Raw genomic sequence first — 19625 nt, 5'->3', positions numbered from 1 at the left:
AGCTCGATGGACTGAGCAAGCGGCGAGGAGTCGTCGCATGATCTCGCTTGAGAGAATGCATTGGTGGATGCATTGCGAGATCAAGTGGGGGAGCGACCCAAAGCAACTCAAATGGAGGCACACTTGGAGTCGATATGGAGATCGGACTCAAGGGAGGGCTGACCCGTGGAATGGTGGGCGCGAGGGCCACCATCGACTTAATGCAAAAACGAGGAACGGAGCAACTTGGGTATAACTTGGCGAAGTACCCAAGCCGCATGAAGGGAGCCAGCATAGAAGTTGGAACATGGAGCAGAGGCACAGTGCTTTCCCTAGACAGAGGTCAAGGACATGAACTCTTGCAGAGGCAGGAGTAGAATCATGCTGTTCCATGGGTCCTTCATTTTGACAGAGCGGACTCATCTTGCATGGTGCCAAAGACGAAGGGAGCTTCGGGGCACATGCACCTTATCTCGGAGGAGCATTTGATGGAGGAACTAAGGCTACTCAATTTGCGGAGGCGAAGTTGAGTTCAGAAGGCCTTAGCACGGGGCAAGAGGACGCAGAGGCGGGTACTCTTGAAGAATATGCCACAGTGTTGCCATTCGAGTTGCTATGAAGGAAGCAGTGCGCAGCGGAGATTGTGCTGGTAGGGGCAGAGGCCCAGGATCCAGGCAATGGTGCACAAATTACAGTGAAGTCGGTGGACTTCGGGAGCTACTAGGCGACGAACTGTCCTAGAGCGGTGCTTCATCTAGGTGTGACCCAAGAGTGGGTGGATGAAGGTCGATTGCCAAAGGAGCGAACAAAATCGAAGGTGGAGGAGACCCTGCGATGTATTGGCAGAGGCCACACATGGAGGGTTCACAATTCGAGTTTATTCCACAAGGATCAGAATGCAATGGAGATGTCACCAGGAGGCGACATGGTGCAGCGGATCGTGGTGGAACAGTTCGTGGCAATGCGACACACACGACATAGTCCCGGGAGAGACTAGATCATATGGAGGTATGATCGGGAGCTACTGGGAGCTCCGCTTTGGTGAACAACACGACGGCAAGAAGGGCTATGGATTCAAGGAGTGAAGGCCATGGTACCGTAGAGGCGGGTCTTCCGGGCGTGCACCGAATTTTGCATCGGATGAAAACCTTGGTCATCAGCATATGGGGGCTGGGTTCCACCAAGGGAAAAGTTCGAATGCAAGTACCAGTGAGTCCCATGAGAGGGACTTGATCATGCAGAGGTATGATCGAAGCAGCTGGAGAGTTGGACTGCTCCAGAGCTCATATTCGCTTAAGCGAGCCCGACAAGTCAGAGGACAAGGTCGAGTAAGCGAACGTTGCTACCAAGGAAGCTAAGGAGAACAGAATCGGTGCAAACCCTACAATGTGATGGCAGAGGCCATGCATGGGAGTTGCAGTCTGTCTTTCCATCGACCAAACAGACTGCTTGGAGAACACAGAGGTGTTGAAGCAGGAGGTCGAAAGGGGCGAGGAAGCGACGACGAGTCCAGAGGGACTTAGCTACCCAAAATCAAGCATCAGTTAGAATGGAGGTGGACTCAGAGGAGTGCCACGGAGACATCTCTACTGATTGTGAAGGAAAGGGATACAGAGGCGAGGCGACGGATAGTAGGGCCATGGGCATGGCAGCGCCATGGTACCGCAGAGGCGGGACTTCCGTGCAAGTCATTGATCCCTTGCTCTCACGGAGGGAGAGCGCTTGGTCGTGAAAGGGGCCGAGGAGGTGGAGTATGCAGAGGCAATCTCCAAGTACCGAGACAAGGCTGAAGGGTAGAGGCCAAGAAACTTCGTAAGACCGGTGTCAGCAAGTTTCTCATCAAGATAGCCGTAAGTGAAGGACTTCGGGTCATGCAAGAGTGCACGACCAAGGAACGAAGCAGGCAGTACGCGGTGCTGTACCTTTGCTACTCAGTGGAGTAGGCGGTAGGGTTGATGGAGAAGACGGTACAATCCCAGAGGCGACCTCATCTATCAGAGAATTACTCCAAGTTGGGGTGAAAACTTCCTGCATTCCAGAAGTTCAATGGCATTGAGAAGGTGAATCGCAGTAACTAACTCAACGCAAGGAGTGCAAACACTTCAAGTGCTTCAGAAGTGTGAGCAAAGAGCAGGCGAAGGCCAGTAACCAGCTCGATGCATGAAGTACAACCTCGAGGAGGCGGGCGAAGTCAAGTAACCTTTGCCTTCTCAACTCTTAAGAGAATGGGCGAAACTGAGTACCCCAGTTCTCTTATCTATCCAGCAGAGGAGCTCTGCACAAGTTCAAAGACCTTTCGAAGATAATGGAAGACAATAGTTGTCAAAATCCTCACCAACGGTGATCAGTGCTACCGAGAGTAGATTGTCCGCTTCATTTCCCAACGAAATGCCAATCGAAAGTGGAAGTGATGCGAACCTACTTGGATGTGACAACTAACTGAAAGAAGAGTCAATGAGCAGATTTTGTGGAGGAAGGACCCAAAACTTCAGAAGTTTACGAGGCGATGCTCGTTAAAGCTCCAACAAGCATCCACCCAGTTCAAGCAGCATGTGGAAATTTTGAGAAACTGGAGCAATAAGAATGGTCTTTTCCTTCATTTGGTGGATCCGCAGGAATCAACGAGGATCAACACAACTCAGCCAACCCCACACCAGAGTCAGAGTCATTGGTGAGTTGAAGCAGCATGGCGGATCAAAGTTCGACTACTCAAAAACAGCAGCGGAGAGCAGCTGGGAGCCAGGAGGCGCATTGCAGCTAGAGCAAAAGATTGAAGACTCAGCAAAGGCGAAGAGTTGCAGTGTTCACAAAGGCTTCGACGAGGACGTCGAAGGGATAAGTGGGGGAGAATGTAACGGACAAACTTCTAAACAAGATGTTGGATGTAATGCTTATGTCTGTCCGTTGTCTTTTGGCATGTTCATGCCTTGTACAGCAGGTAGAGGGGCGGCCGAAGGCTAAATAGTCCCATGTTAGTTGGGTTGGTGGCCTCTTTAGGCTTGTAAATAAAGGTTGTGTCATGTGGACACGTGCGAGAGCTTTTCGGTCTGTAATGGACCATTTTACCCTTTGTTGTGCAACTGTTCAGAGCTTGTAAAGTCTGTTTGTAATTTGCATTGTCTATGAAGTGTTTTTCAGACATGTTTGCTTGTGGATCCCGATTGAGGCGTTCTCTTTAACACGTTCCCTCTTTTGTTGGTCCTAAGGGACAATGGGAGGCTTCGGGGAGGCTGACCTTTGCGGACGGACGCGCAAGGGTGCCGCACGCCTTAGGCAAAACTAGCTAAGGTCGTGACAGTAGCCTTGCCACCCTTCTTCCCCACCACCACTATAAGGCAACTCTTTCTCCACCGTCGTCGTTGTTTCCCCGGTCGCTCGACCACCGTCACTGCTTCTCCCCGGCCAGCGACCTTTGACCACCGGTCGACCACCGCTCGACCTCCTCGCTGCCCCCATGTCGTTCAAAAAAAAAAAAGAAACAAGAGAGGAAGAAGAAGCCGCAGCCACCCCTGCGTCCCCTGCTTCCGGCCAGCCCACCCGTCGCTGCTGCTCTCCAACCAGCGCCCACTATCGCCCCGCTTCCCGGCCAGAGGCCATCGTCGCTCGTCGCCTCCCACACGAGCCACCATCGCTACCTCCTTCTCCACCGCCGCTTGCCTCCCCTTGCCTCGCAACGCAGCCGCTCGACCTCTCCTCCTCGGCGATCGTTGGTGACGCTGCTCCTAACCATGCCACCACCGCTGCCTCTCCACCGCCGCCCACCTCCCCTTGGGTCGCAGCCGCAGCCGCCGGTTTGTCACGAACGGTCATCGCGCACTCACAACAACTTCGTTCAACAAACCATTCGTTGCTCACACCTACATGTACAGCTGCTTGACAACATGTTTTCTCTTGATTTTGGGTCATTTTGCTTGTAAAAATGTAAGTTCAAACAAGTTGCAGCGTTACAAAGCAACCGCTCACCGAACCGAGCAAAACAGCCCAAAATAGCTCCGTTTTCGTGTGCCGCGGGCTGATTTCTGGAATCTACCTCCGCTCACCAAAACGTCAGCCATCTCAGCCCCTTTGAACTCCCCGGGTGGCACAGGGCTGGATGGGGCTTCAGATATATACCGGGCGTTGAACACTCTTTCGCAAGTTCGCACGTTGCCTTGACGAGAACTTATTATCACTCCCAGGACCAGGTGAGCGGCTATTTGTGGGCTTGCAGCTGTTCGTTCAACCTTCTAAAGCCCTTGTTTTCCCCCTCTCCCTCTTTTCTCTTGTGCACGCAAGGTGCTCGCTGAATTGCTTGTAAAGCTTCCCCTTTTCATGAGACGTCGGGACTTGTCCGTCGCTCGTTCTTTCGAACTAATCAACTTTCTTTTTTTTTACAGGTCCTTCGGGACCTGCGAGAGGTTACAAGTGGGATGATCCTTACGGAGCAATATCGCAAGGGCGAAGCGCGACTTAGGCAACGCAAGCTAAGTTCGCGTCTTTGCCGCAAGGGTGACTCGCGACTTAAGCAACACAAGCTAAGTTTGCGTCTTTGGCCGCAAGGGTGCCTCACGCCTTAGGCAATTCCAGCTAAGGCCGTGACATTGTGGTATCAGAGCGGGCAAGCACTTTGAGCGAGCAGCAAACGAACTTCGTAACTTCGCCATGGCAAAGCATCGTGGCGAATCTAGCAAGACGGGGCAAGCCGAACCGTTGCCCCAAGCAGCCGCAGGTGGGCTGCATATGCACACTCGCTCTCATGCTGTTAGAGCCGCTCAAGAGGAGTGCGGCAGCGAACATGATGATCGAGAAGTTGGCTACTCTCCATGAGCGGAGGAAGCGCAATCTAGAGCGCTAACTGGGAAAAAGAGTCACAAGGAGAGACTCACGATGGCGGAAACCCGCCTGGATGTTCTTGAAGCGAGCATGGAGGAACTCTACCATGGCCAACAAAGGCTTGTTGGGGTAGAGAGCTCGCAAGAGGAAGCGGAGTCCAGGATCGACAAGGTCGAGGCCCTAGTCGACCGACTGTCTGATGACACCAAAGACTCCGTGCAACACTTACAGGATGTTGTGGCGGAACTCACTTCAAAGGTGGCCATGCTCACAAGAGCACTAAATGCGGGAGGAAGCAACACCCGCGTTGCACCACCACAAAATTTGAGGGCACCCGAGCCTCATGGATATGGAGGGGCCAGAGATGGCAAAGAGCTCGAGAACTTTTTGTTCGACATGGAATAATACTTTCGAGCTACAAGGCCTGATTCTGAAGATACCAAAGTTTCTATAGCAACAATGTATCTAAACGGAGATGCAAAACTTTGGTGGCGAACTCACTAGGAGGAGATCCAACAAGGTCGGTGTCGGGTTGATACTTGGGAGGACTTGAAGCGGGAGTTGAGAACTCAGTTCCTACCGGAGAACACAGAGTTCGTCGCAAGAAGGAAGTTGAGACAACTCCGCCAGAGTACCACCATCCGAGACTATGTGAAATAGTTTTCTGCACTAATGCTGGACATACAGGACATGTCTGAGAAGGACAAGTTATTCAGCTTCCTCGATGGTTTGAAGTCATGGGCTCAACAAGAACTAAATCGAAGGAATGTTACCAATGTGGTCGGGGCAATTGCTGTTGTAGAAAGGCTCACCGACTTTGTTTCCTTTGAAGACTCAGGAAGAAGGAAACAATCTTCGAGCAATCGTCCTCCAAAACATTCTTGAGGGAAGGAGCTCGGGGGCGAACAAAAGAAGAAGAGTTCCCACAAAGGGCCAAACCCGAAAGGCAAGGCCTCAAAATCTGGAGGATGCTTCTTGTGCGGAGGACCGCACATGGTGAGGGAGTGCCCACAAAAATAGGCACTCAATGCTTTGACGGCTTCCATCCACCCCCCGATCGGACAAGGGCAAAGCTATTGCTCTTAGTTCGAGCAATTCTGAATCCAGCAGCGACGACGAGGAGTCGCAAGGACCCCGGATGGGAGCAATGCGTTTGTTGAACGCTATGCGGGGTCAAGTGGGGGAGAACATGAAGACAAAGCTACAAAAAGCAGGAAGTAGTGAATTGATGTATGTGGACATCAAGTTAAATGGCCAAACGACCCGTACGATGGTGGACACGGGCGCTACCCACAACTTCATAGCCGATCGAGAAGCATAGCGACTTGGGTTGATCTTGGAGAAGATCCCAAGCCGAATGAAGGCGGTGAACTCGGAGGCCAAGCGAATCTCCGGGTTAGCAAAGGGAGTCCCCATCAAAATCAGGACATGGAGCGGGAACACCAACATGATGGCAGTGCCACTAGATGACTTCCAAGTGATTCTTGGAATGGAGTTTATGCACGCGACGAAGTTGGTGCCAATGCCGTTCTTGAACTCCTTATGTATGATGGGAGGCGATGACCCCTGCGTGGTTCCCGTCTCTCGGAGAGGAACCAAGGAGCCCCAACACATATCGACATTACAACTAAAGAAAGGGGGTGCGAAAAGGCGAATTGACATTCAGGGCTGCTATGAAGCTAGAGCCACTCAACGAGAAGGCCATTCAAGAACCTGTTGTGGTGGCAAACGTCATGAAAGAGTTCAAGGACGTTATGCCACTCGAGTTGCCGAAGACTCTTCCACCACGCAGAGGCTGTTGGGAAATCATAGGGGGGGCGACATCATATGCGCAGCGGAAGAACAAGAAAACAAAAATCCCCGATTCCCAAAACGATGTTCATCGTCGTGCGAAGATTGGTGCGCAAAATCCGCAAAAACACAAAACTGCGTATAGAGATTGTGTTACCTAGGGAGATCGTATATCCCTGTTTCCTTGCAGATCCTTAGGAGAGGGTGAAGGAGGTCAAGCGTCCTCCTCTCTAGCGGTGATCCACACAGCAGGGTTGCGACGACGCTCCTCAAAACTCCAGGCCTACTCTGAGGTGGAGAGGGAGAGGAGAATAGGAAGGGCAAGCAAAGACTCTAGCCTATGAGGTTGTGAATCCCTCCTATTTATAGAGATCCCATGTCAAAACCCTAATGGGTCCTTTCCCTAGTGGATATTGGATCTGCATCCAATAAGACAAGGGCTCCGTCGGATATCTCATATCCGAACCTCTACTCATCGCAATGCCTACCATATGTGTGTGACCCTCTAGGCCCAATATCGAGCTGGCCGTGAGTCATACCTGTCAGAACTCCTTCTAACTCAGTGAATTATTATCTCTATAATAATTCACTCGACTCATCGACTACGGAAGTACTAGGCCACTACGCCGTAGTCCCCAAACGATACAGGGGAATCCAATCCATTGGACCTGTCTGTCCTCAGTTACCATGTACCTATAGTCCCTCATCCATCTAATATCCCAGAGACCGTATATTGAGCATGGTGCTGTCAGACCCATACGGTTTCTACTCGAGTCTCGCTCTAATCGGATTCTCCCGGAGAACTCTTTCTCTCTCAACCCGAATGACCCTGGCCAGGGATTTGTCTGAGCAAGAACACATGGGATATTCCTCTCATGATACCGAGAGTGGATGATCCTCTATCGACACTCAATAGCCCTCGTAAGGTCGACTACCACTCCCAATGACCAGCTGTACTAGATCTGGGAACAGCCAAACCTATAAGTCTGGTATCAAAGAGTGGAGCACTCATACAGGACATCCTTGGTGTCTCAAGTCTAAGAACCAGATACACCACTAGGACTACGGAATCGTTGTCTGACAATAAGGCATCATCAACCATCCAGCATTCCGTAAGCGGATCAATCAGTGAACTCATTCTCCAATGAGCACCTGTACTGTATCCCTAGTGTCCCTACACGAGCAGCTATGAGACCAGCTGCATCCATCATATGGACGGGTATACAGCACACCAGTCTATCCGGTTATCACGATGTCCATCTCGAGTAACCTATGACCGGGATTATTTAGGATATGTGTTTAAAGGTGAATCGATCTCATTATCGTGATCTCATCACGATCCGATTCCCATTGCACAAATCCAAGGACATCACAATATATATGCATTTATGCAATAGTTATAAAGTGATATACGCCAAAATATAATAAGCAAAATAGATTCTGTCACACGTGCCATCACTCACGTGATTGGCTTGCTGGGCACTTATGACTAGCAATCTCCCACTTGACCTAAAGCCAATCACCTATGTGTCTGATCCCCATCAGACCCCTGTGACGCTCAAAGACAATCTGAGACAATGGCTTTGTTAGTGGATCTGCAATGTTATCTTCGGATGGAACTCTTTCCACTGCTACATCTCCTCGGGTCACGATCTCTCTGATAAGGTGGAACCTCCTCAGAACATGCTTAGATTTCTGATGAGACCTAGGTTCCTTCGCTTGAGCAATTGCCCCGTTGTTGTCGCAATATAGGGAAATCGGCTCCTCACTATCCGGCACGACTCCCAAATCTGTGATGAACTTCTTCAACCAGACTCCCTCCTTTGCTGCATCTGATGCAGCAATGTACTCCGCCTCTGTGGTCGAGTCAGCAGTGGTATCTTGCTTGGAACTCTTCCAGCACACTGCTCCTCCATTCAAGGTGTACACATACCCTGAATTCGACTTGCTATCATCGACATCAGACTGAAAACTTGAGTCAGTGTAGCCTTCAACCTTAAGGCTATTACCTCCATATACTAGTAAAAGATCCTTAGTCCTTCTCAAGTACTTAAGGATACACTTTACTGCTTTCCAGTGCTCCAAGCCTGGATCCGCCTGATACCTGCTCGTGACACTCAGAGCATGCGCTATATCAGGCCTAGTACATAGCATGGCATACATGATAGACCCTATTGCTGAGGCATAAGGTATCATATCCATGTTCGCCCTTTCTTCTGGAGTCTTTGGGGACATACTCGTAGAAAGCGATATCCCATGTCTCATCGGTATGAGACCTCTTTTGGAATTTTCCATGCCAAACCTTTTGACAATAGTTTCTATGTACCTGGACTGGGACAAGCCAAGCATCCTTTTGGATCTATCTCTATAGATTCTAATCCCCAAGATATAAGATGCTTCTCCTAAGTCCTTCATGGAGAAGTGTCTAGATAACCAAGCCTTTATTGTGGATAGCATTCCTATGTCATTCCCAATGATGAGGATGTCATCCACATATAACACCAAAAAGCTAATAGCGCTCCCACTTACCTTTCTGTATACACAAGGCTCATCTTCGTTCTTAACGAAGTCATAAGATCTGATTGCCTCATCAAATCTTATGTTTCAACTTCGGGAAGCTTGCTTTAGTCCATAAATGGATCTAAGCAACCTACACACCTTATCTGGGCAGTTCTTGGACACGAATCCCTCAGGTTGCATCATATACACCTCCTCCTCCAGGTTCCTGTTGAGGAATGCGGTTTTCACATCCATCTGCCAGATCTCATAATCATAGTGTGCTGCAATAGCCAATAGAATTCTGATGGATTTTAGCATTGCTACGGGTGAGAAAGTTTCGTCGTAGTCAACACCTTGCCTTTGACGATACCCCTTAGCCACTAGCCTTGCTTTATAGGTCTCTACCTTTCCATCTACTCCGATCTTTTTCTTAAAGATCCACTTGCAACCGATGGGTACAATACCTTCGGGTGCATCAACTAGGTTCCAAACCTTATTGGAGTACATAGAATCCATCTCAGAATTCATGGCTTCTTTCCACTTCCCGGAGTCTATACTCATAATAGCCTCCTCGTAGGTCTGAGGATCAATATCCTCTACATCCTCTGCTCTAATATGTCCCACATATCTCTCAGGAGGATGGGATACTCTATCAGACCTGCGTAAAGTTGAAACTTGTGTATTAGATACCTGAACAGACTCGGGCTGTAGAGTGGTGCTTGAGCTTGGTTCTCCAACCTCGCTCAACTCTATCATTCTCCCACTGTCTCCGCCAAGAATGTGTTCCTTCTCAAGGAACACTGCTCTCTTAGCTACAAAGACCTTTTGGTCCTCGAGATGATAGAAATAATACCCACAAGTTTCCTTGGGGTATCCCACAAATTTACATCGCCCTGTCCTTGATTCTAACTTATCGGGGTTGTGTCTTTTAACATGGGCAGAGCAGCCCCAAATCTTAACTACTTTAAGATCAGGCTTCTTCCCTTTCCATATCTCATATGGTGTAGACACCACCAACTTAGTTGGAACTCTGTTCAGAAGGTAAGCTGCGGTTTCTAGGGCATATCCCCAGAATGAGATGGGTAGGTCAGCGAAACTCATCATGGACCGTACCATATCTAATAATGTATGATTTCTCCTTTCAGAGACACCATTGAGCTGAGGTGTATAAGGAGGTGTCCATTGGGATAATATCCCATGGTCCTTGAGGAAGTGAGTAAACTCTGTACTTAAGTACTCACCTCCTCGATCTGATCGAAGAGTTTTGATACTCTTTCCAGTCTGGTTCTCCACCTCATTCTTATACTCTCTGAATTTCTCAAAGGCCTCGGACTTGTACTTCATTAAGTACACATATCCATACCTTGAGAAATCATCAGTAAATGTAATGAAGTAGGAGTAACCTCCAATGGCATGAGTTGACATGGGTCCACATACATCACTATGTATGAGTTCCAACAACTCAGTGGCTCTCTCTCCAGTTCCACTAAATGGAGAGTTGGTCAGTTTTCCACGAATGCAAGGCTCACAAGTTGCATATGACACATAGTCGAATGGATCTAGATATCCATCATTTAGCAACTTTTGAATCCTTCTTTCATGGATGTGACCTAGCCTACAATGCCACAGGTATGCACTGTTCAACTCATCTCGTTTCCTTTTGGACACATTTATATTCATGATATGTGGAGTGGTGTCTAACATAAATAAACCATTATGCAATGTTCCTTTCGTGATGATCTTATCATCTAATAATATCGAACAACCATTGTTCTCAAAAACAAATTTATATCCACTAACTGTTAAACATGAAATGGAGATAATGTTTTTGATAATAGAAGGAACAAAATAACATGCATCTAATGCAATAAAAGCTCCACTAGGCAGATGTAGGGCGACCTCGCCAACAGCTAATACAGCAACTTTTGCTCCATTACCCATCTTGAGGTCCATCTCGCCTCTCTCTAGTCTCCTAGGCCTTGCCAGAACCTGCAACGAATTACATATATGATAAGCACTACCGGTATCTAATACCCATGTGTTATCATAAGAGTCTGACAAATGGAGACTGATCATGAATGTACCTGAAGCTTCATCAAGCTTTTGTTTCGCCCTTTCTGCAAGGTACTCTTTGCAGTTTCTCTTCCAGTGCCCATCTTTACCACAGTGGAAGCACTAGCCTTTGTCCTTTGTTGGGTCTTTCTTAGCAACCTTTGCTTTACCTTGTTTGCCCTTGCCCTTTCCCTTCTTAAGGGACCTTTCTGCTTTCCTTTTCTTTTTGGTCTCACCAGTGTAGAGAACTGGCTTCTCTTTCTTAATAGTACTCTCTGCCTCCCTCAACATATTGAGGAGCTCTGGGAGAGTCACCTCAAGCTTGTTCATATTAAAGTTCATTATGAACTGTGAAAAGGAATCTGGTAGGGACTGAAGCACAATGTCCACACACAAGTTATCCTCTAGGACCATTCCTAGACCTGTGAGTTTCTCTATCCACTCAATCATCTTTAGGACATGGTTCTGAACCGGTGTCCCCTTAGTCATCCTAGCGTGGAAAAGGCTCTTGGATATCTCATATCGTTGAGTCCTTCCCTGTTCCTCAAACAATTTACGGACATGTAGGAGAATGGATCTGGCATCCATCTTTTCATGTTGTCTCTGTAACTCTGGAGTCATAGAGCCCAACATATAGCACTGAGTAAGAGTGGAGTCATCAATGTACTTCACGTAGCGAGCGATCTCATCCTCGCTTGCCCCTTCTTCGGGCGTAGGCATCACTGTATCAAGGACGTACACGATTTTCTCCGCTGTGAGAACAATTCTCAAGTTACGGAGCCAATCCGTATAATTTGGACCAGTGAGGCGGTTGACATCAAGTATGCCACGTAAGGGATTTGAAAGCGACATTTTCTGAAAATAAAGATGTAGCAAAAATGAATAACATGCAGATTTTGCAAGAAATAAACTATCAAGATATGGACTTCTATCTTAATATGCTCCCACTATTTTACTAACGAGTCACGCGACACCCTCAGCACGTGAAACGGAAGTCTCCGGCAGACTTCTAGTGGGGATCAGGATCCAATCAGCGTCTTAGTGTAACCTCGAGGGACTCGACCAATCACACTAAGCCTAAAAGGTAGACAACTCTTACCGATCACAACTCCTTGTGATTCCCGTCCTGTTCGGCCTCCGAATCACCATGGCCTCGAGGGACTCGACCAACCATGATGCTCGGTTAAGTCAACACCTTCGTTACAAGATGAGTCTGATTTGATGAGATACCCTCGAGGGACTCGACCAAGCATATCATGCCCTCAGGTCACCGGTGACATCTCTATGTCGTAAGCAAGATAGCGAATCGCGATATAGGTGAGTCTCGAGGGACTCGACCAACTCAACCTACACCGGGATTCGGTTCCTACTCATAACGATGGAAGGCCACGTGGGTCAATCTAATTGTCTCACGTTTACCGACTTAATATTATCGAGAGATGTTTCTATGATTTGGTCTCCTAATATGACATGTCACACATATACATATTTAATATATATCTACATCGCATGCAAATATATATACATATCTAGTATGTGTATAAGCAATCACACCAGATGATCATGGACCACAACCTAATATGATTAGGCCCGAGCCAGTAGGCCTAATCACTCACATCAAGATCTATGTGTGCAACGGTACATCTCCATGCCTTGTGATCGTCCATCTCGTCCTCGTTGGTTCCGTCGACATCTTGATGCATCTTCATGCATCACGATCGTCCGTCTCGTGGGTCCCGCTATGGATTCCACGCTCCCGCTGCGCCTCCTCATGTGATTACAACTTAATCATAGGCACGCAGGCCCGACAATAAACGAGAAATATAATGGAGGTTCGCAGACCTCAATAATAATAATCACAAGTACACACATCACACGGTCCATGATCATCCGTCCACTCATCATACATCACATGTATAAATAATCATCATCATGTAGGACTACTAGATAATAATAAAAATAATAATCAACTAAACCTTTTAATTAATTAATATTTTCTGAAATCAGGGATATATAGGGAATTTCTCAATTCCTAAGGGTATTTTCGTAATTTGGACAAAAGACAGAAACTGGAATTTCTCAAATTCCGAGGGGCAAAACTATCTTTTGCGCAGAAAACCCTAATACCCTTTCCCCTTTTCGCTGCTGCCGCCACCGCCACCCTGCCGGCGGCGGCCTGTGCGGCGGTGCGAGGGCACTGCCCTCGCCTGCAGGCGGCACGCCCGCTGGCGGCGATGCCGCTGCGGGTGGGCGCCCTCTTCGGGCGCCGCCGCCTCCGCGGGCGGTTCTGCCCGCGAGTCAGCGCCCGCAGGTGGTGCTACCTCGCTGGCGGCCGCCCCTGCGGGGTTTTTTCCCGTGGGAGCAGCGGCCACAGGCGCCGCTGCCCTGCGGTGCCTCAGCCCGCGCTGCTCAGTGGCCGCAGGCGCTTCTACCGAGCGGGCTGCCAGCCCCGCCGACCGCAAGCCTGCTGCAAGCAGACCGTCGGCCGGCTGCTGCAGGCACAGCGCTTGCGCATGCGCTGGCGCTGTGCTGCCTGGCTGCGGCTGCGGCTGGCTGCAAGCATGCAGATCGAGGGCAGCAACTGTTGCTGCCCTTCCTTGCTTTTGCGTCAACGATTTTGACGTCAATATTCTTCCTAAACACAACACATGCAGTTCAAAAACCAATCATTCGCACGAACAACCTGGCTCTGATACCACTGTTGGGAAATCATAGGGGGGGCGACATCATATGCGCAGCGGAAGAACAAGAAAACAAAAATCCCCGATTCCCAAAACGATGTTCATCGTCGTGCGAAGATTGGTGCGCAAAATCCGCAAAAACACAAAACTGCGTATAGAGATTGTGTTACCTAGGGAGATCGTATATCCCTGTTTCCTTGCAGATCCTTAGGAGAGGGTGAAGGAGGTCAAGCGTCCTCCTCTCTAGCGGTGATCCACACAGCAGGGTTGCGACGACGCTCCTCAAAACTCCAGGCCTACTCTGAGGTGGAGAGGGAGAGGAGAATAGGAAGGGCAAGCAAAGACTCTAGCCTATGAGGCTGTGAATCCCTCCTATTTATAGAGATCCCGTGTCAAAACCCTAATGGGTCCTTTCCCTAGTGGATATTGGATCTGCATCCAATAAGACAAGGGCTCCGTCGGATATCTCATATCCGAACCTCTACTCATCGCAATGCCTACCATATGTGTGTGACCCTCTAGGCCCAATATCGAGCTGGCCGTGAGTCATACCTGTCAGAACTCCTTCTAACTCAGTGAATTATTATCTCTGTAATAATTCACTCGACTCATCGACTACGGAAGTACTAGGCCACTACGCCGTAGTCCCCAGACGATACAGGGGAATCCAATCCATTGGACCTGTCTGTCCTCAGTTACCATGTACCTATAGTCCCTCATCCATCTAATATCCCAGAGACCGTATATTGAGCATGGTGCTGTCAGACCCATACGGTTTCTACTCGAGTCTCGCTCTAATCGGATTCTCCCGGAGAACTCTTTCTCTCTCAACCCGAATGACCCTGGCCAGGGATTTGTCTGAGCAAGAACACATGAGATATTCCTCTCATGATACCGAGAGTGGATGATCCTCTATCGACACTCAATAGCCCTCGTAAGGTCGACTACCACTCCCAATGACCAGCTGTACTAGATCTGGGAACAGCCAAACCTATAAGTCTGGTATCAAAGAGTGGAGCACTCATACAGGACATCCTTGGTGTCTCAAGTCTAAGAACCAGATACACCACTAGGACTACGGAATCGTTGTCTGACAATAAGGCATCATCAACCATCCAGCATTCCGTAAGCGGATCAATCAGTGAACTCATTCTCCAATGAGCACCTGTACTGTATCCCTAGTGTCCCTACACGAGCAGCTATGAGACCAGCTGCATCCATCATATGGACGGGTATACAGCACACCAGTCTATCCGGTTATCACGATGTCCATCTCGAGTAACCTATGACCGGGATTATTTAGGATATGTGTTTAAAGGTGAATCGATCTCATTATCGTGATCTCATCACGATCCGATTCCCATTGCACAAATCCAAGGACATCACAATATATATGCATTTATGCAATAGTTATAAAGTGATATACGCCAAAATATAATAAGCAAAATAGATTCTGTCACACGTGCCATCACTCACGTGATTGGCTTGCTGGGCACTTATGACTAGCAGAGGCATGGATCACAACATCGAGCTGGAGCTAGGAGTGAAGCCTCCAGTGAGACCACCCTACCGCATGCCCCTACCAGAGTTGGCAGAACTCAGGAAGCAGTTAGGTGAACTGCTAAGCGGTGGTCTCATCCGCAGCTCTAAAGCACCTTTCGGAGCTCTAGTTCTCTTCCAGAAGAAACAAGATGGGAGCCTCCGATTATGCATCGACTACCGAGCCCTCAATAAAGTGACAGTGAAGAACAAGTATCCCATCCCGCTCATTGCGGACTTGTCCGACCTATTTCTCAAAACTCGACCTTCGGTCGGGGTATTGGCAGGTGCGCATTGCTGAAGGCGACGAAGCGAAGACTACCTGTGTGACCAGGTATGGAGTGTTTGAGTTCTTGGTGATGCCTTTCGGCTTAACCAACGCTCCGACCACATTCTGCACTCTCATGAACTAGCTATTCAAGGAGTATTTGAATAAGTTTGTGGTCATCTACTTGGATGATATCGTCGTCTACAATCAAACGCTCGAGGAGCACGTCAAGCACCTTCGGATGATTTTTAAGGTTCTCAGGGAGAACACTTTGTTCGTGAAAAGGGAGAAATGCTACTTTGCTCAAACTGAGATATTATTCTTGGGACATCAAATTGGTGATGGCTCCATTTAGATGGATAAGTCGAAGATGCAAGTGGTTGCGGAATGGCGAACTCCAAAGAAGGTGCCAGAGTTGAGATCCTTCCTTGGTTTCGTCAATTATTATCGATGCTTCATAGTGGGATATTCGAAGCGTGCAACCCCACTGACGGAGTTGCTGAAGAAGGAGCAGCCTTGGAAGTGGTCTGATAAATGTGAAATAGCATTCCAAGATCCGAAGGCTGCTGTTATGGAAGAACCAGTGCTCAAATTGTCAGACTATGGGGAGCCTTTTGAAGTCCATACAGATGTTTCGGACTTCGCTATTGGGGGAGTACTCATGCAGGAGGGTCATCCGATGGCCTACGAGAGCCGCAAACTCAACGAGCCCGAGCGGCGGTATCCAGTGCATGAGAAGGAGATGACAGTAGTGATCCACTATCTACGAGTTTGGCGACACTATCTCCTCGGATCGCGATTTGTGCTGAGGACGGACAACATCGCTCTGAGCTATTTCCAAACTCAGAAGAAGATCTCCCCAAAGCAGGCGCATTGGCAGGACTTCCTGGCTGAATTTGATATGGCAATGGAGTACAAGCCTGGGAAGGCAAATGTCGTGGCTGATGCATTGAGTCGGAAGATAGAGCGTGTGAATGCCGCACAATTGGAGGGCGGAGGCCAAGCAAGTCAGTTGCACTCCAACTTCCTTTCCAGAATTAGGGATAGATTGTATAGTGAACCCCAGGCAGTTATCCTGATGCAGCTCATCAAAGAAGGCAAGGCACGATGATTTTGGGTCCAGGAGGGACTCGTTTACGTAAAAGGGAATAGGGTTTATGTTCCTCGAGTGGACAATTTGAGGCGTGAACTCTTAAAAGAGTGTCACGATTCCCTTTGGGCTGGACACCCAGGCATTCACAGAATGTTGGCTCTCGTGGAGAGGGCCTTCTATTGGCCGAAGATGGGGACTGATGTGGAGGAATATGTTCGAACATACCTTACTTGCCAACAAGACAAGATGGAGCAGCGAAAGCCGATGGGACTTTTGGAACCGTTGCCCGTACCAAAAAGGCCATGGGAGAGCATTTCCTTGGATTTCATATCAAGCTTGTCACTTGTAGGGAGACTCGGATCGATACTCGTGGTGGTCGATCGGTTTTCAAAGTATGCAACTTTCATTGCTGCTCCCCTACACTGTTCAGCAGAGGAGGCGGCCAAGCTGATGATGAAGGATGTGGTGAAGTATTGGGGAGTCTCACACAATATCATTAGTGATCGAGATGCTCGGTTCCTGGGACGATTCTGGACCGAGCTATTCAAATTGTTGGGGTTGAAGTTATACTTCTCTACAAGCCTCCACCCCTAGACGAATGGCCAGACTGAAAGGATAAACTCGCTCCTGGAGCAATATCTCTGGCACTACGTGAGTGCCAACCAACGAGATTGGGTGAAGCTGTTGGACATTGCCCAATTCTCCTACAACTTGCAGCGGAGCTCTGCATCCAACAAGAGCCCCTTCAAGATCATCACAGGACAACAACTGTCGACTCCGCACACCATGACAATTGGGTATACTGGGAGTAGTCCGTCAACCTACCATTTCGTAAAGGAGTGGCATCGAAATGCAGATATTACGCGGGCTTACTTGGAGAAGGCGACAAAAAGGATGAAGAAGAGGGCAAACTTGGGAAGGCAACCGCAAGAGTTCAAAGTTGGTGATTGGTGTTGGTAAAACTCCAACCAGCATTACTCCAATTCTTTAGGAACAAAGTTCACAAAGGATTGGTGCGCAAGTATGAAGGGCCCTTCCCAATTATCAGCAGGGTAGGCAACATCTCTTACAAGTTGCAGCTGCCGGCGTGGTTCAAAATTCACAACGTTCTTCACGCCAGCAACCTAAAAGCCTACCACTCGGATCCGCAAGATACTTCCCAAAGTGTTCCAACTCGGCTACTACTAGTCATAGGTGCCTAGTAAGCCAATCACGTGAGTGATGACACGTGTGACTTAATACAAAATCATTTTGCTTATTATATTTTTGCGTATATCACTTTATAACTATTGCATAAATGCATATATATATATATATATATATATATATATATATATATATATATATATATATATATATATATATATATATATATATATATATATATATATATATATATATATATATATATTGTGATGTCCTTGGATTTGTGCAATGGGAATTGAATCGTGATGATATCACGATAATGAGATCGATTCACCTTTAAACACATATCCTAAATAATCCCGGTCATAGGTTACTCGAGAGGGACATCGTGATAACCGGATAGACTGGTGTATTGTATACCCGTCCATATGATGGATGCAGCTGGTCTCATAGCTGCTCATGTAGGGACATTAGGGATACAGTACATGTGCTCATTAGAGAATGAGTTCACTGATTGATCCGCTTACGGAATGCTGGATGGTTGATGATGCCTTATTGTCAGACAGCGATTTCGTAGTCCTAGTGGTGTATTTGGTCCTTAGACTTGAGACACCAAGGATGTCCTGTATGAGTGCTCCACTCTTTGATACCAGACTTATAGGTTTGGCTGTCCCAGATCTAGTACAGCTGGTCATTGGGAGTGGTAGTCAACCTTATGAGGGTTATTGAGTGTCGATAGAGGATCATCCACTCTCGGCGTCATGAGAGGAATATCCCATGTGTTCTTGCTCAGACAAATCCCTGGCCAGGGTCATTCGGGTTGAGAGAGAAAGAGTTCTCCGGTAGAATTCGATTAGAGCGAGACTCGAGTAGAAACCATATGAGTCTGACAGCACCATGCTCGATATACGGTCTCTAGGATATTAGAGGGATGAGGGACTATAGGTACACGGTAACTGAGAACAGACAGGTCTAATGGATTGGATTCCCCTGTATCGTCTAGGGACTACGGCGTAGTAGCCTAGTACGTCCGTAGTTGACGAGTCAAGTGAATTATTACAGAGATAATAATTCACTGAGTTAGAAGGAGTTCTGACAGGTATGACTCACGACCAGCTCGATATTGGGCCTAAAGGGTCACACACATATGGTAGGCATTACGATGAGTAGAGGTTTGGATATGAGATATCCGATGGAGCCCTTGTCTTATTGGATGCAGATCCAATACCCACTAGGGGAGGACCCATTAGGGTTTGACAAGGGACCTCTATAAATAGGAGGGATTCAGAACCTCATAGGCTAGAGCCTTTGCTTGCCTTTCCTATTCTCTCTCCCTCTCCACCTCAAAGCAGGCCTGGAGTTTTGAGGAGCGTCGTCGCAACCCTACTGTGTGGATCGTGGATCACCGCTAGAAAGGAGGACGCTTGACCTCCTTCACCCTCTCTTAAGGATCTGCAAGGAAACAAGGATATACGATCTCCCTAGGTAACACAATCTAATCTATATGCAGTAAGAGGGAATTAGGGTTTTAGGTAAAAAGATAGTTTTGCCCTTGTGAATTTGAGAAATTCCAATTTCTATCTTTTATCCAAATTATGAAAATACCCTTAGGAATTGAGAAATTCCCTACATGTCCTTGATTTCAGAAAATATTAATTAATTAAAAGGTTTCGTTGATTATTATTTTTATTATTATCCAGTAGTCCTACATGATGATGATTATTTATACATGTGATGTATGATGTATGGACGGATGATCATGGAC

The sequence above is a fragment of the Musa acuminata genome, chromosome BXJ1-8 (assembly GCF_036884655.1).
Source record: "Musa acuminata AAA Group cultivar baxijiao chromosome BXJ1-8, Cavendish_Baxijiao_AAA, whole genome shotgun sequence".
Taxonomy (NCBI): domain Eukaryota; kingdom Viridiplantae; phylum Streptophyta; class Magnoliopsida; order Zingiberales; family Musaceae; genus Musa; species Musa acuminata.
This window is presented reverse-complemented; position numbering follows the sequence as displayed.